The 26,591-nt window shown below is 40.8% G+C and overlaps 1 protein-coding gene across 2 annotated transcripts in view; it reads left to right on the forward strand.

Annotated features, from left to right (window-relative positions):
* The first annotated feature begins 268 nt into the window (after positions 1 to 268).
* The window catches only part of MEAK7 (MTOR associated protein, eak-7 homolog), a 167,985-nt gene continuing 141,662 nt past the window's right edge, over positions 269 to 26,591 (forward strand). The window contains exons 1-2 of one of the 2 annotated variants that reach the window (XM_044081470.1): positions 269 to 526; positions 2,104 to 2,200. The gene's annotated coding sequence lies outside the window, so the exon portion shown is untranslated. The remainder of the gene's footprint in view (positions 527 to 2,103; positions 2,201 to 26,591) is intronic. The other variant, XM_044081471.1, reaches the window with a different exon arrangement.

The following is a 26,591-nucleotide window of genomic DNA, read 5'->3' on the forward strand; positions in this document are numbered from 1 at the left end:
TGAAAACATGTTTAGACTTAAGTAATTTCCATGAATTAATATGATTTAGCATTGATATTACAGTCTTAATGTGTATGGTAGATGATCCTTCCAACGTGGAATTTTTAAGACTCAAAATAAACGCTCATCATAACAAAGCAAAGTTTTGAGGTGTATGTTCAGTTTGCACGTTCTGCACCCATATCACCCGCCCTGATATTCACCCTGGATACTTGAACTTCTGGTACTTCACTCCCACTAGTTTTTATTATTTATGTTTGCGCAGCTGGGAACGTCACTTCCGCATTGCCGTCTAAGGACAGGAGACTGGAAGGAGCAGAAGAGGTTGTGAACTCGGTATACCTTTGAGATTCAGCCCTCTGAGGAGGCAGTGACACTTGTATCGTTATGTGAAGTGCAGCAGTTTGAGGCAGGATAAGTGCATCCACGAAGAGAGGTCCCAAAAGAGATTGGTGCAGCGTCTAATGAGCAGTGTCTTTGACTCTTTGGAGTTATTTCATAGCACCAGCGAATTGGAGATTTCCAGGTATAATTACACTGCCTGTAAAGTAACTGCCCCATGTGACTGATGGGCATTTTCTTTCAGGACCTTTAACAGTTTATGTTGTCCCGTGTGTGGTATGAGCCAGTTTCGGAACACATTGTGTTGTACTAATTGTAGGATTAGGTAAACTACCCATTTCATTTGTAGCTTGCTAAGCTGAACTTGCAATTTTTTTATTATTACTAAGGGTGGTGGACTCTGGCATTTCATTTCATGTGCAAATTTTTGAGTAAACTGTTTTGTTTCGAGCAAAAAAAAGTACAAACTCGGTTGTGATCGTGGATTAACTGTACTTGGTGCTCTCTTAGGTTTGATGGGTGGGATGACAGTTAAGATTCCGGTGTGTATTAGCTATACTGTAGGACACATCACATCATCTAATGAATAAATCTGTGTAGGTTAGAGGTAATCTTCACAGAATATTGTAACTTTCAGGCTCTGTTTAAAGGAGATTTTAATTTTATATTTGTAAACTGGACTGATGGACTTTTGACCCTTTTCAGCCACGACCCGAGCTCCCAAGTTGCACGGAGTCATGAAGTGGTATACGTGATTATAGGTGACTACACATAGTGATAAAACTTAAATGTGGCTTGCACGCAGGAGGCACTTGTTATTTACACAATATTTGCAAAACATAAAAAGTAGTATTTAGAAATGAGATGGTATTTCTTCTAATGCGACATGTGCAACCCATTTTTATATATCAATACTTAATGAGAATCTGGTACTACTAGTCTGCTCTAGTATTTGTACTTCCCATAGTACTTTAATTCTGTTTGTATATGTGCTTGGATTTTAGGTTTATAACCTTCACAGTTTACTTGCACTGTATTTTTAGTAAGTAAGCTTTAGGCAAAGTGAATAAGACTGCTGATATGGAGCTGGAGGCATCCAATGGAACAAACTGCTAAGGCATGGAAGCTTGGCAGTGCAATTCTGTATTGATAATAAAGTTTTACAGTAGTGTCCAGTTTATATGTTTTATGCAGCATGGTAAATGTAATTTGCATCTAAAGGGAAAATATGTGGCAGAAGTCATCAAGGCTTACCTGGAAGGTTGGTGTACATTCACTTATATATGAGTGGGTGGAGGTAGGGTTTTGAAAGCATGTATATTTGACCACTTCACTGGCTTCATGCTATTAAAATAGCAATAATGAAATACTTGCCATTGCTCAAATGTAATGTACTTATCCTGACTGCATAAAAGATGAATCCTTAGAAATGGTGGTTGATGTTTAAGTAGTGTGAAATAACGTTGTGCCCCCTCTCCCCAGACATGGAGCTTCTAGTTATTAGTGTTGATATGTAGTCAAACGTATAATGTGTCATGGCAAAACCTAATTCAGTTCCAAACCAAATAATATGCAATGGCAAAAAAAAAAAAAAAAGGTTTTAATACAGATCTATACACTTGAAAGAAAACAAAGTGTCGTAATTATATATATATATAAAAAACCTAGCATGCTTGCTCATTGCATCCCTTGTTTTTTTTTTGTAATACTGTAATTATGTTTGTAAATACTTTCCTTCAAAGCGTTGTCTTTCCTGTACAGACAGGTTATCCGCTGTGGCGACCCCTAACTGAGAAAAAGCCGAAATAAGAAGAAGAAGATTAATCTAACAACACTAGTGACAACTTCCACATTTTTGGTAAAGTGTTGCTCATCAGTTATACTTATTTTTTTTTCAAGCAGAATTTTGAATTGCTGTCCTTTTTATGAACAGTGGTCCTGAATCAAATTGTTAAAATGTCAATTTATTTAAAATAATCTTTTTGATGAAAGAAGTATTGTTACAGTAAGTTAAAATCATTTCCCTGTTAAAGGTTTTTCATTGTCCTTAACAGCATTGTCAGTCAAATGAGTCAGTAAATATTAACTGTGTGTTAAACTTTTTTTTTTACCATATTTTAGGCTTAGTGATGCATATTTGTTTTATAAGCAATATTGTTAAGATGTTTAATATATATTTGAGTATTATTTGGTTTTATATAAGGTAATATTGGTGCAATTGATTAATGTGTGAACATTTAATATCGTGACTCTGAAGAGTTTTTAACAGATGTGTTGGTGTGAGTGATTTGATTCTTTTGAAGTCTCAACATGGAGACAGAAACACTTAATCCAATAAAGGTGTACATTTTGGAGTTCTACAGGGTTGTCTTGTGTTGTCTATGTATGGCTGTTAGTTTATTTGTAAAATCAGCAGAATTTATGGATTATTTTGGAGTTCTACAGGGTTGTCTTGTGTTGTCTATGTATGGCTGTTAGTTTATTTGTAAAATCAGCAGAATTTATGGATTATTTTTGTTTTATTTGTGGATTGTTCTAAGGAAACTATTTTGCTAGAACTTTCAGGATCCATGGAAATAATTTGTAAGGCTAATGGCAATCTGATTCATACATTTTCAATTTTAGATCAGTTGAAGTATGTACAAAGTCCACTGAGAGGTTTGGACATGGAAAAACATTTAATTAGGAAATGTTTAATATTCCTCAAATCAATTGAAAAACAACACTCTGATAGTAGTAGAAGATGAATTATGTGTTCTGCTTAAAACAACATTGTACAATTAATTGAGTTCCTTTCTAGGCAAAATAAAATCCTCATCCTGTTACTAATATTCCCAAGAAAATCCTCAGTTTTGTTCAAACGAACCCTTTGAGAGATTCATATCATTTGATCTTTCACTTTTCATTGATGCTTGACCAGGCTAGCTTACATCTTGCTTTAATCAGTTATGACATTTTTTTAATTCTGCCTTCATTGAACAACTCTGATGAATCATGTCCACTAATAATAAGGGTATGGGAAAGGTATGAGAAGCAGTTTGAAAGCAAATGTTTGCAATATGTAAATAATAGTAGTAAGGTTGTTAGGTAAATGATAGTAATCAAACCTGTCATGGTTGCACAATACCCATATAAAATTACTGAAAATCAAAAGAAGTAAATTCATGGTCTTAAGGAATTGGAAATGTAGCACCTCAACTGCAAGTAAGGTTTATAATATGACAAGTAAAAAATTCAGATTCTTGCTTTACTTAGCAAAGTCTAATTTTGAAAACAAACTTTGTGAATTGGGCAACAGCAAAAATTCTGCTTGTGTCTTAATAGGAACTAAAGAACACCTAACCGCATTGGTCCTGTAATCCGTAAAGGACAGTTTATGAATGAGGGAACTTTTAATTCCTATTTATCAACGTCTGTAACAAAGGGGAACGTTATTTATTTTTTGTGATTTAGTAACTAGCTCCATGAAAGTACCGAACTTTGTTACAAATCGAGTATCAAATTCACTATTTAGAAAAAAGCATCATTAGTCCTGGAACGGATAACATTCCAAGCAGTTTCTGGAATAAGATTTCTAGTCTTATGGTTGCTAGTCTCATGTCATTGTTTAATTTGTTATTATGAACTATTATGGTTCCTGTGAGCTAGAAATTAGCCAGCATAGTGCCTGTACACAAAGTGGTATTAAGGGTAACAACTGTAGACCTATTAGTTTAACATCACTCATGGGCAAGTGTTTTGAAAGATACTTATTACATATTATTGAAAGAGATGGTACAGGTCTAATTTTACTAATCTAGTAGAATTTAATGTTTGTTCGTAAAGATATGGATTTTGGTATTGAGGTTTGAATACTTCACCTTGAGTTCTCAAGGACTTTCAACTGTATCCTTCATCAAGTTATCATTGTCTCTATGAAACATCTTCCAATAAACCCATATATAATCAAATGACTTGGCATCTGGTTGAGTGGTAGATATCTGAGTGAAAATGTATTTATTATTATTGTTATTATTATTATGAGTCTGTGAAAGTACAAGCTGAAGTCCTGTAAGACTCTGCCCTGGGAGGGACCAGCCCTATTTAGTTCAGTTTTTTTTTTCATTAATGCTACACTCTAAATCTCTAGTTTTCCAAGTATGTTGTAGGTAATAAAATAAGGGCGCTTTTTACAAGAACTAATGATATTGGCAATTTTAATGCTTATCCATACTTGGCAGAGAGGGCATGGTTTACATATTAATCAAGATAAGTACGATTTTTGTAAACCTTTTCCTAGGTCTTATCTATGTATGGTCATTTCAAAATATTATTGTAGCAGAGGAGTACAAAGATTTGGGGATTATGTTTAATGTACGGGTCCAAATTATAAAAAGTAAAGCCAGGAGAACTTTGAGGCTGATTTTAAAGACTGTAACTTCACATGAGCATGCTATTTTAGAACAATTATTTGCCTCTTGTGTTGGACCAGTGATCAAATGCATTTCTTTGTTCAGTAAGGGAACTTAACCGCTTATAGAAGTTTTCCATATAATGTCAAACTAGAAATATTCTGTCCTTATTCAGTTAGTTAAAGACAGTTCTGTAGGGGCAAATTATGCAGAGCCTTCAAAGTTTGTCATAATGAGGATTTTCATTTTTAATAAAAATTAATAAATTATCTCCAGAGGAGGTTATGTAAAAGTTGGATATTCTGCATTCAAACATTTTTTTCAGCTAGAATTTGTTCCATAAATTAAGTAGCTGGGTGTATTTAAATATCAGAAATATCACTCATGCACTTTGATTACCATGGAAATTCACATGTAGTGTTGACTGCTTAGTTCATAAGGTCTAACTATTATCTTAAAGTAGGATATTTTCATGTGCCTATTATACATTTTCTTATATATATCTTCTGTTTCTAAAGAGTTAACCTTAAAAATAAATAAATTAAACACAGTAATGAACAAAGGATACCAAAGCTAGAAATGACCGAGTCAAACATACCATATAGACCCAGATGTTGCAAGAAATGGGAGTGCTGTGGAGCTTGTTTCCTTGAAAAGGATCACTGCCCCAAATTGTGTGGTAAGCAATACCTTCAAGTACAGATAAAGGAAAGTGGAGGGAAGCTGACATTGCGGAGTGGAATGTAATCCTCGGTCACGTCCCCCACAGATTTCCAAACCATCAAAACTAAAGGATGGGATTCAAAGATATCTGGTTTTAACAAATCAGAGACCTTCAGTATCTGTGAACTGCATTACCTGTTCATGGCAGACTGCAGTTAAATGCCTTAATGTGTAGTCACAAATGGATAGTGTTGTATTACAAAATTAAATGAAGCTGTGCAGTGTACCTGTAGATGTGATCGCTCTTCAATACATAGATATGTTACTGAAAGGAAGGGAGAGCAAGCAAGCAAGCACAGGACTGTAGTACTAGAGACTGTGTTCAATAGTAAAGGGACTGAAGGATTGGGACATGGTAAAGCCAAATGGAGATTATTTGGAGCTGAAGTGGAGTAGGTGTGTAAAGGTGATGCTGTTTTACTGTGTAGAGGTCAGCTTCTTCTACTGTGTTCACGTGGTGGTACCCTTAAACACTGGCATTACTGCACATGATGCCCCTGCACTGTCCCAGTAATAAAGGAGCCTCAATCCTCACCACTGGTACACACTGGGAGGATGACAAGTACACACACACACAGTAAAGTGCAATTTCCCTTAAGAGCACACAGAGATCACAGTCAGTCTGGGGCTGGTTTCTCCCTCTTTCTCCAGATCCCCCAATAAGACTCCCAACCAGCAGAGCTGTAGGGTTGAGATCTCGGCTGAGTGGCCAAGCCAAAAACTCCAGTTCCCTCTCTGTCCAACCAGTGCTTCATGTCCCTGCCCTAGTAGCTGACACACACACACACACACACACACACACACACACACACACACACACACACACACACACACACACACACACACTTTGAGGTTTGATTTACACACACATTCAAAGGGGATCCAGTGTCTGTATGCTTGGGACGACATGATCAACAAACCACGATGCTTTGCCAGAGATGGGTCTGCACCTGTCACCCCTGGGATTCAGGTTACTGGCTAAAGCTCTTGCCACCCCTATTAGTGCCTTTTTAGGTAAGGTTCAAAGGACAAAACCACCACCGTAACAGATACAAGCACGCAAAATCTGAAGGTAATGCTACTCAGTGGTAGAAGTCTAAACCTCAAAATGCACTGTCTCGAGGCACTCCTAAAAGTGGAGAACATCGATATCTATGCAGTAACTGAGACCTGGTTCAAGGCTCCAGAGAGCACCCCTGCAATACCAGGCTACAACTTTTACCACACTTTTCAGCCACCAAACCAAGACCGAAACAGTAAAGGTGGAGCAGTGTCCATATTCACCAAGGATATTCACACCTCCAGGCTAGTTGCCCAACACAATGCATCTGAAATTCTCCAAGTGCAACTAACACTAGGTAAGACTGCAATCCAAATGGTAGCTTGCTACAGATCCCCCACCATGCCCCAAGATTCTCACTACACCTTTCTAAACATACTGGAAAATATTAAGATACAACCAAACACCCTAATACTGGGTGATTTCAACTACCCTGCCATTAACTGGGAAAACTACTCTGGTACCAACACCTTTTCCCAATGGTTCCTAGAATTCATAAATTCCAATGCCCTGGATCAACTAATCCATTGTCCCACCAGGGGCTCCAATATCCTAGACCTGGTCATTACCAACATGGGAGATAGATGCTCCACACCATTGTCCAGGTCTGACCATAGGCAAATCACCCTTGACATCCACATCCCACCCCCCCCCAGTAAGGAAACCTCCGTAAAAAACTTCTCCAAACCCAACTTCATGCTACTCAAAAGTCTGAAGTGACAAACTTCATGACACCCATTCAGACGGGAGCTGAAAGTTTGACTGCTGAATCCTACACTAAGGCACTGTACGAGCACATCCACTCATGCATGAATCGTGCCATCCCAAATAAAACCAAGATACTCTCCTCCAAAAAAAGGAAGCCAATCCGGTGGTCCCCTGCCATAAACAAACTATACAACAGAAGAAGGAAACTGTTGCAGAAAAGAGGAAAATCCCAGGATGCAAAAAACTCCCTTACCAGCCTTAGTAAGAAGCTGAGATCCCTCATAAAATCCTCCAAAGCTAGTTACGAAAATAAAATTGCCAAAGATTCCAAAGACAACCACATGGCATTCTATAGTTATGTCAAGCATCTAAATGGCAATGCTCAGATATGCTCTGAGCTGCAACAGAATGGCATTAAATATACTGATCCCAAGGATATTGCCAATGTCCTGGCAGATCAATTTAGTGCCAACTTCACCCCACTCTCACCCCCTAAAGGGCCCATCTCAATACAAAACGATTGCCAAATTCCGGTAATCACAGCCACACAGGTAGAAACCACACTCTCCAAAGCTAAGAATACAGCATCCATGGGACCAGATGACATCCCAGGCTGTGTACTACATGAACTACAAAATGAACTGGCACCTCGCCTAAATGTCATGTTTAATCATAACCTCACCTCAGGCTTTGTGCCCACTGAGTGGCACACAGCTACAGTTATCCCACTCCACAAGGGGGGAATCCACAGTGGATCCTGGGAACTACCATCCTATCAATCTGACGAGCCTGATCTCTAAGAGCATGGAATGCATTATCATGGAACTTATAAACCAAGACAACAGGAACCTTCAAGTACTGGACCCCACCCAGTTTGGGTTCGTGAAGGGCCGATCTTGTCTCCTGAACCTGATTGACTTCTTCGAATCAGTCTCCAGAGTTGTGTACAAGGGTAAGGTGGTCCACACAGCCTATTTGGAACTTGCCAAGGCCTTTGACACCATCCCCCACTCTGGAATCATAGATAAACTTACTAAGCTGGGCATAAATCCCTACGTTAGTCGATATGTTGCCAACTGGCTGACAGATGGAACCCAGACTGTAAAAGTAGCAGACTCCAAATCCAGCTCCAGACAAGTGACAAGTGGAGTACCTCAGGGTTCAGTCATGGGACCGCTCTTGTTTGACATCTACTTCTATGAAGTACAGGCCAACACTAAGGGACTCTGGCTAACAAAGTTCGCAGATGACTGCAAACTGGGAGCCATTATTGAATTCCCAAATGATGTGGATATTCTGCAAAAGGGCCTTACAGAAACAGATGCGTGGTGCCAGAGCCATGGGCTCAAGCTTAATGCAAAGAAATGCATAGTTATCCCCTTTGGGGAAAAAAAATGTACCCATAAATTACCACATTGGTGGCAGTACACTAAACACTGAAAGTGTGATGAAAGACTTAGGGACACAGGTGGACAGTGGTCTCACCTTCAATAACCACATTGCCACAACAGTCAGAAAATCCTTCTGTGTGGCACACCTCATCATTAAGGGCTTTTCATCCAGAAAAAAGGAGGTCATTGTCCCACTGTACTCATCCCTCATTAGACCCATTATAGAGTACAATGCCCAGTTTGGTATGTACCTCACAAGACATCTGCAACAGCTGGAAAGGCAGCAGAAATACCTCACTAAAAGAATCACAGGCCTAAAGCAGATGCCCTGTGCTGACTGTTTAAAAAAACTCCAGCTATTCTCTGTGGAATATCGTTTACTCAGAGGCGATCTCTGCTTAACATACAAGGCCATGTCAAACCCTGAACTGTTGGATATGCTCCACTTAAAGAAATCCAAATCCCTCAGAGCCACATGCTCCAGGGATCTAAACCTTGTCATCACAATGAACAAAACATGCTGGAGGGATAGGTTCCTGACCCAGAGACTCCCCATTCTCTGGAATAGACTGCCCATACATGTCAAGCAGAGCACCTCCTTGGCCCTCTTCAAACGGAACCTTAATGACTGGATGGGAGATAGGAAACTCACCCCGGGGATCACGTCAGTCACCCTGTTAGACAGGGGGTCCAGGGAAGTAAATATTGTGGGAAGAAATATCCAGGGAATTGTTATGGCTAGGCTTGTATAGACCCTAGGGCCGATAGCCTAGTACCAACCTATGAACACACTCACACACACACACACACACACACACACACACACACACACACACACACACACACACACACACACACACACACCTGGGACAGGCTGACACAGGTTTACTAGCTATGTCCCCTTCTGACCAGACTATAAGGTAGTTCCAACTGCCACCAGCAACCCTTATCAGCTACTTATAAGGCCCTTAACTAAAAGTGTCCAATCCTACTATGTAATGTTACTATTAATCCAAATGACAGTCTGACCAAGAGCAAGGCTATTTAGGAATGGCCTGTACAGTGTTGCCATATAGATATAAAAGTACTCTAAGAGCTTAAGTATGTCTCACAAATATCAGCCACAAAGATAGGTTTATATTTTATAGTAATAACAGAACAAGGCAATACTCAGTAAGTAATCAGTTACATTAGTGTTCAGAATCACAGGAAATATTTAAAACAACATTACAGGGCAGTCTCAAATAAATAAAGAAAACATCTTGGCTACACTTTACTACATTTTTGTCTGAATCTAAAAGAGTTACTATTGCCCTATAAACTTACTTAACAGCAAGGCAAGTGCAGAAAGTGATGATGAGTGGATGTTTCCTGATCTTGGATGACATCACTTTTTGTCATCTAACTTTAGTTCCCAAGCTAAACCCCCTTTGTCAGAAACTAACAGAATTTAACATCTCTGTGTGAAAAATACATATCTCTCATGTGTTTGAAGACCCTGTAAATCATAAAGCAGTAAAACACTTCTGCATCTCAAACCTAGTAATTACTTCTCTTCCAAGACAATACAAAAACTTCTAGCTCTAGACATTGTGTCTGCTACTGAACTGAAACTGAGAACTTTTATAGCACACACATAAAACAATTTAATTTCAACTTATTTTCTTAAAGTTTTGCAAGTAAACTCTCTATGTTCTAGTTTCTACTGTTGTTAAAATGTATACATTTACACAATTCAATAGTTTATATACATTTCTTTTCTAAGCCAGCAGGGCATGGTGTGGTTAAATTTTAGTTCAGTTCTTTACACTTTTACACACATTTCTGTATGAATCATATCAATATTCACAGATGACATACAATTATTTTCAAAATTCCAAGTAGCTGGCCTGGCAGTATTTCCTTTTGTGACATTTTTCCCCCCTGAAAACTCAAGCTAGTTTTTCAAGTGACCCTTGAGAAGCATTGCTTGAGAGGGTTGGCTACACCCCATTCCCTGTCTTGAGAGCCCATCTGCGTTGATATTGCTAACCCCACTGCAGTGCTGCACTCTCTTATCATATACCTGCAACTCTAGGCTCTACCTTAGTAACTTGGCATTTTGCTGGCTGGCTCAATATAGCCATGTTAAGGGATTGTGGTCTGTAACTTCAGTGAATTTCCTTCTATACAGATAAGGCTGAAGTGTCTGCAGTGCCCACACTATAGCTAAGTATTCCTTTTCTACAGCTGCATAGTATTCCTCCCTGGGTTGGAGCCTATGACTGAGATATACGGCTGAGTGCTCTTCTGCCTCTGAAGAAACCTGGCTGAGTACAGCCTCCACCCCATGGTTTGAAGCATCCATCTGCACAACAAATTCTTTGCTGTAATTTGAAGCTCCTTTAAGCTTCTGGAATGCCTGCTCACATGCTGTGGTCCACACTACCTTATCTGGCGTGTTTTTCCTAGTCAGGTCTGTGAGGGGAGCAGCTATGGTAGTATAATTGAGGGCAAATTTTCTGTAGTACCCTGCTGTTCCTAGGAATGCCCTCACCTGCTTTTTGGTAACAGGGGCAGGCCATGCCTGAATGGCTTCCACTTTGGCAGGTTCTGGCCTGATCTTACCACTTCCCACTCTATGTCCTAGGGAGGAGACCTCTGCCATACCCACCTGAAATTTGCTGGGATTAATGGTTAACTCTCTCCTCTGTAGTCTGCCCAGCACCTCTCTGACATGCTGAAGGTGATCATGCCAGGAATGGCTGTAGGTGGCAGTGTCATCCAGGTAAGCAAGGGCAAAATCTCCTGCTCCTGCTAGGATATGATCTTCCAGCCTCTGGAAAGTCACTGGGGCATTTTTCCTCCCAAAGGGCATCTTCATGAACTCATACAAGCCAAAAGGAGTCACAAAGGCTGACCTCTCTCTAGCACTGGGAGTCAAAGGCACCTGCCAGTAACCCATGGTAAGATCAGTGGTGGTAAGATACTTGGCCCCACCCAGCTGCTCTAGGGTTTCATCTGTCCTAGTAATGGGGTAAGCATCTGACTCTGTGTGACTATTTAATTTCCTGTATTCCACATAGAACCTGGTGCTGCCATTCTTTTTTGGAACCAGCACCACCGTAGAGGCCCAAGGATTGCTGGACTCCTGGATTACCCCTAGTTCCAACATTTCCTGTATCTCCTCCCTCAGAGTCTGTTTGACTCTTTCAGGCACCCTATAAGGGGCTTGCTTAATAGGCCTTTAGGGTCCTGTATCCAATTGGTGCTGCACCAGGTGGATGCACCCTGGTTTCACAGTGAACATGTCCCCAAACTACTGTAACACTGCTCGAATTTCTCAAACCTGGGTAGGGGATAGCTGCTAGGACATTGCTACCCCTTCAACTGAGGTGTCAGTCCAAGTCTCACGGAGGAGATCAGTCACCAGATCCTCTCAGATTCCTGCCATCCACTGCAAATACTCAGCACAAGGCCCTCCTTATCATGGTAATGTTTCATCATGTTAACATGGTACAGTTTATGCCCCTGCCTCTAGCCTAGCAGTTCTACCATGTAGTTAACATCACTGACCTTCCTTACCATTTTGTAGGGTCCCTGAAAAGCTGCCTGCAGTTTGTTGTGTCTGACAGGAATGAGAACCATTACCTGCTGCCTTACAGCATACTGTCTGACTCGAGCATTCCTGTTATACCAGACCTTTTTCTGCTGTTGGGTTTCTGCCAGATTCTCTTGGGCCAAGCCAATGAGTTCCTAAGCCTTGTTCTGAGGTTTAGGACATATGCCACAACAGACTCCTTGTGGGATTCACACTCTCCCTCCCACATCTCTTGAATCAAATCTAGAGGTCCCCTCACCCTATACCCATACAACAACTCAAAGGTGAAAAACCTGTGGATTCCTGGGGAACCTCTCTGTAAGCAAACAGATGGGGCAAATATTTGCCCCACTCCCTCTTGAACTGGTCTGCAAATGCCAGTAGCATCATCTTGAATGTAGAGTTTAACCTGTCAACATGACCATTAGTCTGAGGATGGTAGGGGGGGGGGGTAGTCTTTAGGTGCTTCACCCCACAATGCTTCCACAGACAAGCCAGCAGGTCTGATGTGAAATTGGCACCTCTGTCAGTCAGTAATTCTTTTGGGAAACATACCATGCTGAAAATCTCTAACAAAGCATTTGCCACCTTGTCTGCTTCAATGGAGGATGGGGACACCACTTCAGGGTATCTGGTAGCATAATCTACTACCACTAGGATATACATTTCCCTGTTGAGCTTGGGGTAATTAGAGGCCCAACAGTATTCATAGCTACCCTCTGAAATGGCTCCTTAATCACAGACAGAGGCATCAAAGGAGCTTTCACCTTGTCTCTTGCCTTGCCTATCTTTTGGCACTGCTCACAGGTCCTGCATTACCCTGTTACATCTCTGGAAATCCCAGGCCAATAAATGTTCTGCATAGTATGTCTCTTTGTATGCTTTATGCCCATATGACCTGCAAAGGGAATATCATGGGCTATAGCTAGAAGTGTCAGATGGTAGGCTCTGGGCACTACCAGCTGCTGTATTCTCTCACCTTCTAGCCCTCCCTCAGGGGTCCACACTCTATACAGTAACCCTTTGTCCCAGTATACAGATTCCCCCTTTCCTTGAAAATCCTGTGTCTCACTAACTACCTCCCTCAGATTTTGTAATGTAGGATCTGAGAGCTGTCCCTGTCTCGACTCTCTCTTTGTAACCCTTCCCAGCGCCCCTTCCACAGGAAGTCTGGTATCCTCCGACATCGGCGCCTCATGGTCGGCATGGGTATTACTAATTACCTCTGCTCTTGAAGTCACTCTGTCCAAGAGAACATCAGAACCCACACGCAGCTGTGGCTAACCTTCAGTCTTGATGCTACAGGGTAGCTCCCTCCCTAAAGTAACCACTTTACCAGTCCTGGCTACAAGTGTGCAGTCTCTCTGGATCCCCCCAGGCTACCAGACCCAAATGCTTGTCTCCAAACCTGACTGCATGTAACTGCATGCACACAAGGTCCTGCATTATCAAAGTCATTCCCTAACAGGACACCTGCTGGGATATCCTCAAACACACCTACTTGCTGGCTTCCTTTTCCACCATCCCAGCCAAGGTGAACCCTAGCCAAAGGTATATGAAATGGGGTCCCTCCTAAAGGTGTGATTGGAGTAGACTGTCCATGCAAGCAGTATGCCTCTTTAACCATTGCAGGCCTCATAGTCATTAGGCCAGAGGCTGTATCTCTCTTAGCAGTGGCCTTTTTCCCATCCACTAAGATAGGATATAACCTCTTTTGGTAGTGTAGTAGCCTTGTTGTCTCGAGACAACTTACTGCTGGCATTTTGTCATTCCCACTTACTGGCTCTCCCACCTTTTTGTTCACCACTGTATTTCCATGGACATCTATGTGCTACATCACCCCACTGGTCACATTTAAAACATTTAACCATTGGTCCTAGATGTGTACCTGGACTAGTGGTGTCCCCTGCTACTGTTGGACTCTGTTGGAGCAGTCTGGGCTACCCACCATGAGTTCCCTTAGATGTTTGAGCAGCATTGGGTATCCCTTTCCTGTGCAGTGATGCCCTGCTTGCTAGGTATATGTCTCCCTTCTTCCCCAGCTCATCTGCAGTATTGCATTGTCTATCAGCTAACCAGATTCTCATGTCCTCAGGAAAAGTGCTAAGGGCTTGTTCCCTCACCAAAAAGTCTGCCAGCCCTTCTGCCTTGTGTCTATGCTCACAAAACTTTTTCCTATAAGCTTCCGGTGTTAACTTAAAACATTCTAACAAACAATTTTTGACTGTATTATAATTTAAGCAGTCAGTATCAGATAATTTAGAAATAGCAGTTATAGCTTTACCATGGTGGAGTAAGGGGGTCAGGAACCATACCCAGAGCCCTTGGTCAACATTATACTGTTTACATACTCTTTCAAACATATGAATGAAACTATCAAAATTACCCCTTCTGTAAATTGTAGAAGAAATGTACTGACCTGTGTTATTCTGGGGTCCAATTACTCTCTTTCCCATTGCCTCCATGACCCTGGTGAAGAGTCAGCATCTTCTTCTCATGTTGCCCCTGCCTTGCATTCTCCTCAGCCTCCGGATGTCTCACTGTCTCTTTTGCTTCTATTTGCAAACATTTGGTCTCCAGACGGATTTTTAAGTCCTCTGTGGAAAGGTTAAATTGTCCATTTTCTGAGAGTTGTACATCTCCAAGGCCAACTTGGTTGTATTCCTGATTGCTGTTCTGAGATGCAGCTGCACCCAAGGCTACAAACATTTCTGCCTTAGGTTGGCATGCACCAGTCCTTTAGCCTGCTACATCTCAACCAACTGGCTCCTTGTCAGCTTGCTGTACTCCTCTGCTGACATGCTTGCCTGTTCTCTCGGACTAGCTAAGCTAACAAAAAAAATAAAACAGTTATGATATGAAACTCTGAATGTTCACTGTGTGGCTGATTGAGAGTACAAATACCTTCCTTAGTGACCACTGTTTACAGGATACAGGAATTCAATATCCACACCACTACAAGTCAATTAATATGTGGTGTGGCTATCCCACCACTGCCAACCAATAAATATGTTACAACCCTGCACTGGCCCAGTAATCAAGGAGCCTGAATCCTCACCACTGGCAACAGTTGGAGACGTAGTACACATACAGTAAAGTGCAATTCAAGATCACAGTCTGGGGATGGTTTCTCCCTGTTTCTTCAGATCTCCAATAAGACTCCCCACTGGCACAGCTATAGGGCTGAGATCTCAGCTGAGTAGCCAAGCCAAAACATCCAGCACCCTCTCTGTCCAACCACTGCTTCATGTCCCTGCCCAAGTAGTTCACACACACACACACACACACACACACACACACACACACACACACACACACACACACACACACACACACACACACACTTTGAGGTTTGAATTACATACACACACACACACACACACATGGGAAAGGCTGGCACATATTTACTAGCTAGTCTCCCTTCTGCCCAGACTATAAGGTAGTTGCAACTGCCACCAGCCACCCTTATCTGCTACTACAAGGCCCTTAACAAAGGGTGCCCATTCCTACTGTGTAATGTTACTATTAATCCGAATGGTAGTCTGACCAAGAGCAAGGCAATTTAGGAGTGGCCTGTACAGTGTTATCATATAGATATACAAGTACTCTAAGAGCTTAAATATCTCTCACAAATATCAGCCACAAAGTAGGTTTAAATATATTTAATAATAAAAGAACAAGACAATACTCAGTAGGTAATCTGTTACATCAGAGTTCAAAATCACAGGAAATATTTAAAACAACATTACAGGACAGTCTCAAATAAATAAAGAAAACATCTAAGCTACACTTCACTATATTCCTATCTGAATCTGAAAGAGTTACTATGCCCTAAAAACTTACTTTACAGCAAGGCAAATGTAAAAGGTGATGAGTGGATGTTTCCTGGTCAAAGACAAAATACAAAATTCTCTCTCTCTCTGTCTCTATCTGTCTCTCTCTCTCTCTCTCTGTCTCTCACTTCTTAAATTATTATCGAATATTACTGCTTGGATGGCATCACTTTTTGTCACCTGACTAATTCCCAAGCTAAATCCCCTTTGTCAGAAAATAGCAGAATTTAACGTCTCTGTTTGAAAAAATGCACATCTCTCAGATGTTTGAAGGCCATATAAGTCATAAAACACTTCTGCATCTCAAACCTAGTAATTACTTCTCTTCCAAGACAATACAAAAGCTTCTAGCTCTAGACATTGTGGCTGCTACTGAACTGAAACGGAGGGATAACTTTTATAGCACAATCATAAAACAATTTAATTTCAACTTATTTTCTTGATATTTTGCAAGTTAACCCTCTGTGTTCTGTTTCTACTGTTAAAACATATACATTTATACAATTACAACAGTTTATATACATTTCTATTCTAAGCCAGCAGGACATGCTGTGGTTGCATTTTAGTTCAGTACTTTAGAAACACTTCTGTATGAATCATATCAATAGTCAGAAATGACATAGAATTAGTTACAAAATTCCAGGTTGCTGGGCTGGCAGTATTTCCTTTTGTGACACCGCAAGCCCAAGCTGTTCAGTGTAGAAGGACATTATGCGGTGTTGGGTGAAATGGGTCTCTAGTACAGTGTAGTAATGACCAGTAGGGCATAATGTGGGCAACAACAGGCCAGTGGGACATGGTGCAGTTCACTATACTTGCAATATGGGGTGAGACTCCAGAGGGAACTGTATGGAAAAGGACATAGTCAGGATTTTAAAAGAAATCCGAGAACTGATTAGCTGTACTGCACTTGCATAGACTTTAGTCACTGTTGTTACATATTATGTGTAGATATATAAGGCTATAATGGAATTTGGTCACTGCTGTTACATATTATGTGTAGACATATAATGCTATAGTGGTATCATACTGTCACATGGTTGTCCAGCTCTGTTTTTTGGGAAAGATCCTTTCTATGTGTAGTGGCCATATGTTCACTCTGCCTGCATGAGTTTTTCCTGAGTGCACAGTTTTCTTCCCGCATCCCAAACATAGGTGACTGGCTTGTCTGTGTGTGTGTTTGTCTGTCCATCCTGTGACAGACTAACAAGCTGGATTGTCTGTGTGTGTTTGTCTGTCCATCCTGTGACAGACTAACAAGCTGTCCAGTATTAGTTTCCCTGCTTTGTCCTACTGAGTACAAAAGCTCCTCAGAAACTCTAACATGGAAAAAGTGAGTCTTGGAGAATGAATGAACGAAGAAGCAGGAGCAGTCTTACTGTGAGTTTTCAGTGTGTGCTGTGCCAGTTTCTACTTCTGCTTTGGACTAGAGAAGTGACCCCATACCATGACTTGAAAGCTAGGATAAGAACATTAGCATACTGAGAAGGCTTGATTACTTACATTTGTACCAGCAGCTGCTATTGTACATTGCTTTCAGGTGTAGGGTAGTACCTTGCCTCATAAATGAATTTTCTTGAAATTTGTTCCAAAGTGTGCAATCATGGTGAGGGAGGCAATCTCCATTGCACTCCTGTGCCTCCAGTGTAACTATGATTGTGTAGTTGTGTGAACTCAGAATGGTTATATTTGGAAGTGAGGGGACAGAGGTTCTCACATGGGGAGTACAGGTGGGCTTGTTCTACCTGTAGACGCAATTGTGTTTTCTTTATATTTTGTAACATTCTTTTATTTTCTACCATTTATTTGACTTGGTGATTTGCTTTTTTGTTTGGCGATCATGCACTTTTTAGCATTTTAAGGACTGACATTTATTAGAAGAACTTTGTGTGTATCATGTGTGCACAAACCTATACTTGTGTGTAACATATTGGTTATACTATAGTAGTCTGTGTGTTTTTACATGCCACTTGTACTACTATTAAAGTGTAACTGCCCTATATTTTTTTTCACTAATTTGCATTGACTTTTTGTATTTCCTGTGTGTTTTTAAATGCTTATAGTTGTAATAAGGTGTACTGTATTCCAGTAAGCCACACATGCTTGGGCAGTATGCATTATTGACTTCACTTGGTTTTGTAACAAAAAAAGTGGACAACATGTTGGGTATCTGTATGCAATTTGTACCTGTGATCATGATTGCCTACTCTGTACTGCTTAAAACCTAGTAACACCTAAAAGAAATCCATGGTGCTGCTTAGTTTGTGCTAATTGTTAAGGGTAGTGGGCAGATCCACAGATGACCCCTTTCAGACACAATCTAGGCATAATTACACAAGATAGCAAATGTAATAAAAATAACATTATCCTACACTTGGAATAATGGAGTTGCCTGCTTTTCAGTGTACATTTCTCATAATGTGTTTGATCTTTTAGTAAAGGAGGAGCTGTACAAAACTGAGAGAAGTAGATCTAGAGAGTAAAGTTAGTACAGGAGTTGGGGGGGGGGTTTGGATAGAAGTTTCGGGCATACCTCTCGGCTATACAGATTTTCGCAGCATGCCCAGATTTTTGCCTCATAATTTTGGTCCATTTTTTACAAAGTTGTGGTTTTCTAGGAAATTATTGACAAATCATTGAAGATTGAAGTCAGAAAATGACAAGTCATTTGAGTTTCAGACTTCATACCCTTCATAATAATCATACTAATGCAAAACCTGTTATTCTATCAATTTTCTAAGTTTGTAAGACCACTATATAAAAATTGTCCCTATTTTTGCCCCCCATTATTTATGGGTTTGTCCACATTTCTTGCTCTAAGGGGTTGGGAGGTATGGTTGCGGGTGGTATGTGATGAGTAGGCTGTTTTGTTGCTACATTGTTTTTCATTGCTTAAGAGAAAATGTATATGTACTGTCTGAGTCAGTGCATTATGGTTTATACAACTCCAGGTCTCATAAATCTATATTTTTGTGTTCCTTGGCTTGTTGTGAACAGCAGATTTTACCCTCTCAATGGCAGATACAAGGTGGGTGCCTTTTTGCCTTTAAGATGCAATATCCTCATCTTTTATTTGAATATAGCAGTTCAGATGCCTTGTGTCAGTGAAACAGTTGAGAAGATAAAGGAAGAGCAGGCTGCCTTTACTTAGAAGTGACAGCAAAGTGTTTTCAGTATGCTATTAGGCTTTGTCACAATGTCCTTAACACACTGTGTTTAAGGAACTGAAGCAGTTTTCTTTGCGTTAGTACACTGCAAACTTGGTAGGAATCCAGGCTGTATGTAAACTGCCTAACTCTGCAAAAGTCTAGATTTTATATAAGTAGCCTAAAACTGAAAACAGTTTGAGTCTGTGCGAATTTTCTCAGACTTGGCCAGTGTAAGAGGGTTCATGTCACTTGAGAACATTCTGCAACGGTTGCTGCAGCAGCAAAGAAAGACACAAATAATGTGTCTGCAGGGAAGCACTGTCCTTGGGAGATGATTCACTGTCTAGCAGTGATTTTGTTTGCTGTTTTTATGTCAGGAGTCTAGCCTGCTGTGACAGATCCACCTAAGTGAGAACAGAAACTGTGTGGGTGCGTATCACAAATAACAAAGCTTGTCTTGCATTGCGTACCGTTTACAGAAGGTTAGTCTGAAGTGGGTAGTTAAGTTTTGCTTGTTTCACTGCTAACATTCATTTAGAATGCTAGTTGAGTGAAAGAGTTTGAAATGGATTGGTCAAATTGTTTGCAACACAAGTAGTAAAGTCAGTCATTTAATGTCTTTTAGGTTAAGTTGCTTGTTTGGTGCCAGGATCTGTGGTGTTACATGGGCCCTAAGATCCCTTAAACCAGGCAAGAATAGTATAGTATAGTAGAATAATGCTCTACTCATAGTTCCATGCAGAGAGGCATGATGGAACTTGCCATGCTAGCATGAAAGGCAGGAAAGACCCTAGGCTTCATTAATATTTTGCTTTCATTAAGATTGGTGTCTGGATACCAAAACCTGAATTTGAGGATCCAGTATTTGTCACTGCGTGATGAGCTGGTAGGTAAGACTTCTTGATTAACCAGAGATTGCTTCCACATTCTGGTTAAAGCCTTTGCTGCCCCTAGTAATATCTTTTGGCTTTTCCCGGTTAGGGGTCGCCACAGCAGAACTCCGGTCCGCTAATGGTTGGCAGTGGATTTTTATGGTGCCGAGTTGCCAGCCTGACGCCCAACCTTCAAAGAAGGCACACCCATTCATGCACGTACCTACTTGCATGTCTTTTTAACGTCACTCAACCGCGGGGCGGACGTGCAGACTCCACACAGAAGGCGCTCGGGCCGAGAATCGAACCGGAGAACCTCTTGCTGTGAGGCGACAATGCTAACCACTGCACCACCTTTGCTGCCCTTATAGTGCCTTTTTTTAGGCAGTCTGTTCATACTGGTCATTCCTACATAGCAAATGCAAACCAAATTTGGACAACATCATGGTGGCACTACTCAGTGCTAGGAGTCTAAATAGAAAAATGCCAGAATTTGAAGCCTTCCAGCAAATGGAATGCATTCAAGTCTGTATAGTTCAACCTAGTTTTGGGGCAATGGTAGCACTCCCCCTAAAGAAGGGTTTAACACATATTGTGCATTCAGACCCTGGGTAACTGTGGAGGAGTCTCTCTCTTTTCCAGAAACACCATCACCCAATGTCAAATTGTCCACAACCCCAATTTGGAGATCAACATTGGCATTAATAAATCCAAGTATTACTTCAGTACTTGCCACAGATCCCCATCAGTGCCCCACAAAGATCATGGACATTGCCTTTAACTCCATTGAGGCTTTAAATATAAAACCAAATTCCTTCTTGTTAAAGGACTGCAATTACTCAGCCTTTGCCTGGCACACTTACACTTTAAAAATGGATATACTGAGCATTTACTAGTCTTTACTATCAATGCACTGCAGCAGATTGTAAAGTTAGCCACTAGAGTGTCTAATATCTTTTGATCTGGTCCTTGGCAACCTAGCCTCTGCCTGTACCCCACAACATATCCCCCAGTCTGTAGCTAAATCAGATAACAAATCAGCTCTTTTCTCTGTCAGGCTTAATGGTGCCATCCCACCAGCAAATGAAACCATCTTTTGGGATTTCTGCAGAGCAAGCCACTTCTACTTGTAGAAGGTCTAGGAAAAATTCCCAACAATCCCCTGTAATGGACCCAGCTGAGAGGTCTGCCACATTCACTTCCAGTTTTTCCAGTGTCTAAACAGTTGTGTGGAGTCTGCACCTGTTTTCCCTAAATATAATAGCAAATCCGGGTATAAATCTTTAGGGTGGAACTCTGTTAATAAACTGTGTGACAAAAGAAGGAAATTTAATGAAAAGTTGAAAGAAATGCCCACCCCACCCCCTACTTCAAGACCCCACTGAAACATGCCAGCAAGGAACTTAAGGTCAGTATTAGAGAATGTAAAGCAGAGTATGAACTTAAGGTCTCTTTATATAACAAAGAAAACTACATTTCCTCCTTTAGTTATGTCGGCAAACTGACGAAGCAGTAATGTTCCAAGGTGTGCTGCATTTATCCACAATAACACACATTTCTACCCTCAAGTGATATTGCCAATATATTGGCAGACAAATTTAGTGCTAACTTTTACCATACCTATTCATATTAAGACCACTGTCCCTGAAAATGTTTTTTCCCAGGTAATCACCTTTAAACAAGTCATAGAATCCTTTTTTAAAGGCTAAAAATAATGAAGGGGAGGGATACCTACTGTACTGAGTGAGGCTGCTCCGTGCTGAAGGTCGCATATACAAGTCTTGCTATTTTAAAATGTAAACAGTTTTTTTTTTCTTTTTAAATAATTGTATTGTGTTAAAATATAGTAATGCGCTCTTCTGTGTGTGGGTAATGCTCTTTTAGCCACACCTAAACGTGAATTTTTGCTTAACAAGTCATATATGACTGCATGTCTGCCACTGTATGTCTGAAGAGAGGGATTGACCAAAGGCCACCTACATGTATGTCCTTTCAGGCACTTCTAGTCTCTAAATAAAATATCCTGCATGACAGAGTATGTCTTCTAATGTACTGTGTAGAATTGTTTGCATGTGCAAAAGTATGTTGTCCCTAGGAGATATAGCAAATATTTGTTGGCTGATAATGGAGTTGTGTATTCATGCATTCACAGGTTCCACTGGTGTAGTGTCACACAAAGCAGAACAATCTAGCCTTGAGGTCAGCAGGTAATCTGTGGCTGACTGCAGTGACAATATTCAGGTACATGGTCTGATGACAAAGTGGAACAGTCTGAAACACTACAGGGAGGGGGTCACTCATGAAACACTACAGGGAGGGGGTCACTCATTAATCACCATCAGAGAAGCTCTCAAAGAGATACTGCTTGGGCATACAGCCTCACAGAGCATGACAGAATTCTGTACCCAAGATTCCCACATGAACTCCACTTGTGTCTCGAGCTCACACATCATTTGGCATGCATACTGCATGCGTTGCGGGGTGTGGTGCTTCTATAACTACAGGACTGTCCCTGATATGGCTGTGACACTTTGTGTTAACCAGTGGCTATGCAGTTAATGATATAGGCTCATACTGCTGCTAACTTACAGCATTAAAGAGATGGTGAATGTGCTCCATAGCTTGTAGGAGGACGTGCATCAATTACACAGTGACTTACAGTATAGGGTCAGGTTGCTGGGGGAAACTGCTGTTTTATAGCTGCATCTGTGAAACTTATTGTGACTGACATCTGGTCTGCCTTACCAGATCATAGAGGGTTTGGATGCGAGGTGGTTGGGGACAAGCAATCTTACATTTAGAGTACACAGCTAGTTGGTGAGACAGCATCATTGTCCTCTGCAGGCACATTGTTTGCCACCCCTCATAGTAATGGTGTTGTTCAGGTTGACAAATGGGAAGCCTCTTCAGGGTGTATTCATGCATTCCTATAGTTATAACTGTTTTTTTTCCTTTCAGATACTAGATTCAGTACTGACACTATAAGTTGGCTCATGAACACATGCAATGCTTACTTAATGGCAGCCTTACCCTGATATAGGAAGATGCAATTATTGACTCCACACAACATCCTAGAATACATGGCCACTGTATTTACCTCCTGTGACCTCATTACTGTGTCTCTCTCCCACTTGTGCAAGCCATGATGTCAGTACATGTGCTGCCCTGCATAGCCTGGTTGAGAGAACTTGTGCATAATTTTTATTCTGTTTTGTCTGTGTCATTGCTTTACTTGTAGACCAGATGCTGTCTCTTTACCAGTGTTGCAATGTATTACAATCTCCTCTGCCTTGGCTAAGGTTCTAATGTTGCATGTTCCTCCCATGACTTTCCACCCGACTGTTCCAATCTGTTGCTGTGACCTGTATGGCAGGCCCTGCAATGATATTCACCTTCTGCTCCATTTGTTTGCAACAGTATCTTGTTGTGGAGCCTGACACATGCAACAAATATTTTGCTGCATATGTCGAGACTATATTGCAGTACTCTTTGTTGAGATGGGCTAAACAATATAATCATCCATTTAATAGCCTGCTGTACTATTGCATGCTTCTGCATGTATAAAACATTGCATATTGAAGTCCTCAGTAAAGCTTCTAGGGCATATCCAGTATCTTTTACAATTCACAGCAGGCAAGAGATTTTATGTGACCTGCTCCTGGCATGCATGGTACCTGTGTGTATAGGCCTGTATGTCACTGTGGGAACTTTCCTCCCAGGATTTGTTGGCATAGAACAGATGTATACCAAATGTGTGGATTATGTAAACTGGCTCAGTGGCACATAGACACATTATAACTAATGTCCTGGGTATTAGACCACCTGTCAGTTCATGGAGTAGAAGCCCTTCCTGTTTATGTATCATAGGACGTCTGGGCCAGGTGGGGCTTTGACCGTGGGATGGGTGCAGTTTGAGTTCCAGGACTTTTGGGAAATGGACTTTTTCATTGAAGGCCTTAATGGTGCTGATTCTGTCCAAGGCTGCCCTGAGGAACTAGATACACTTCTCCACATGTTGCCTTTGCTGTAGTGTAATGTCAAGGTACTGATTTAGAATAAACAAGGCTGATGCCTGCCGTATCCCTAATGTATCCCCTAGAGGTCTCTAGAAAGTCTAGGTAGTGAAGATAGTCATGTATATTTTCCATTATATTTTTAGAGCAACATAGTTTGACCAAGTCCCCTGAGATGTCCATGTCTACTTGGAAACTGTTCACAGTCTGGTGGTAGTACATCAGGCTTTCTGTTACCTTTTCCTGTGGTGCAAGTTATCACAAAAGAGGATACTGACAGCCCAGCTATCTGGAATTTTGTAACTGGCTGTGTGTCATTTATGAATGTCAGCATGCTCATGCAAGATGTTTGCGTTACAGATGTATTAAAACTGTATGTCATATTGAGCAGATGTGTGCTGAAGATTGTAAAGTACTGAGCCGAAATATATATGCATTATTATAACTGTTTAAATGTATATATTTTAACAGGGGAGACTGAAACACAGGAGATTAACTTGCAAGACTTCAGAAGAATAGTTGAAATTAAGTTACTTTATGGCTGGGCAATAAGCAAAAAAGATGTTATCTTTCAGTTTCAGTGCAACAGGAGAGAAAATGTCTAGAACTAGAAGTTTTGTTGCATTGTCCAAATGTGGAGGAATGTAAATTTATTTTACGACTTCTACCATTTGCCAAAAGATCTGAGGTCTATGTATTTTCACAGGTAGGTGCTAAATGCTAGCAGCTGCAGTGGACGTTTTCACCTGGGATAGTCAGATGACAAGAAATGATGTCATGCTGCAAGCTATCCCAGTAGTAATATTTGGGATATGAATTTAAGAACTCTCAGAGAGAGACTGAGCATTTTGTATTTTGTCTTTGACCTGATAAGAACATCCACTCACCACATCTGCCTGCTTGTTGCTCTGTAGGAAAGTTTTACCAGGGTACAGTAATTTCTTTTAGATACAGTCAGGAATATAGTGAAGTGGTAGTTTATATGTTTTCTTTATTTATTTGAGATTGTCCTGCAGTGTTGTTTTAAATATTTCCTGTGATTTTGAACTCTGATATAACTGTGAATATGTACTGATTATTTTCTTGTTCTTAAACCTTTCATTGTGGCTATTTATCAGACATATTTAAGTTCTGAGAGTACTTGCATATTTATTTGGTAACACTGTAGGCCACTCCTAATAGCCTTGCTCTTGGTCAAACTACCATTTGTATTGAGTAACATTGCACAGTAAGATTGGACACTCTTTGTTAAGGGCCTTAAGTAGCTGATAAGGAGTGGCTGGTGGAAGTAAAAACTACCTTATAGTCTGGGCAGAAGGGGGCATAACTAGTAAACCTGTGCCAGCCTTTCCCAGGTATGTGTAGAAATCAAATTTCAGTGTGTGTGTGTGTGTGTGTGTGTGTGTGTGTTTGTGTGTGTCAAGTCAGCTACTTGGGCAGGGACACAAGCACTGGTTGGACAGAGAGGGTGTTGGAGGTCTTGGCTTGGCCACTCAGCAGAGATCTCAACTCTATAGCTGTGCCAGTGGAAAGTCTTATTGGGGAATCTGGAGAAAGAGGGAGAAACCAGCCTCGGACTGACTGTGGTCTCTTGTGTGCACTTAAGGGAAATTGCACTTGATGCAGAGCTGCATCTGGCAATACTGTGTGTGTACATGTCATCCTCTCAATGTATGTCTCCCACTGGTGCTAGTGGTGAGAATTGAGGCTCCTTGATTACTGGGCCAGTGGTGGGATATCACACAAGTGGCCACGATTCACAACATATACTTGACACAGAATTAATTTGCTGCCTCTGCCTTTCTAGTACTTCTGCTTTGCTGTTAAAGAGTGTTGTTCCTGATGAAATACTCTTGACACTTTTTAGTTCATAAGCATTGCTGTAGTTCATAGGCAATTACTGGGTTAACTGCCCTTCTGGGCCACTTGAGCCTAGCCAGTTTCCCTCAAAGGTAAGAATCAAGCCCTGTACCATGTGATCAACAATGTAACCATTATGACAGCTCTTTAAAGTCAACATTCAAGCTTATAAAAACTTGTTTTGTATATCACTGCAGTTAATAATTGTCATTTCACAATGGATATTACTATGTATTTATAAATTTTTTCATAAAAAAAAAGCTTGTTCTGTATATGATCAGTTGTTTGACTTGTATTGTTATGTACGTGGTTCTTTACTTATTTTTTACTGGTTGGCGTGTTTTTGGTATGTACTTGGGTCATGCCTGAAAAGGGGGTGAATGACCAGTCCATCTACTTGATTGACAAACAGCAATGAATAAACATTTTGAATGTTAACTTCAGTGCATTCTAGTGCTTGCTCATGTTCTGTGGCTATTATCATGTGTACCACAAATATCGTCATTTTAAAATGGGAAAAAGCAACGCCATGCATTGCTGCCATTTTATTCATATTTGAATCAGTCTTCCATTTTGTAAATTTGACGTGCACTGCGTACCAATGCTAGTTTGATAATTGTGCTGTCACACTGTCTTTGAGTCATTTTCCTGTGCATGACCACATTCCAT

This window comes from Protopterus annectens, chromosome 8.part0, assembly GCF_019279795.1.
Source record: "Protopterus annectens isolate FY-2018-M chromosome 8.part0, PAN1.0, whole genome shotgun sequence".
Classification (NCBI taxonomy): Eukaryota; Metazoa; Chordata; order Ceratodontiformes; family Protopteridae; genus Protopterus; species Protopterus annectens.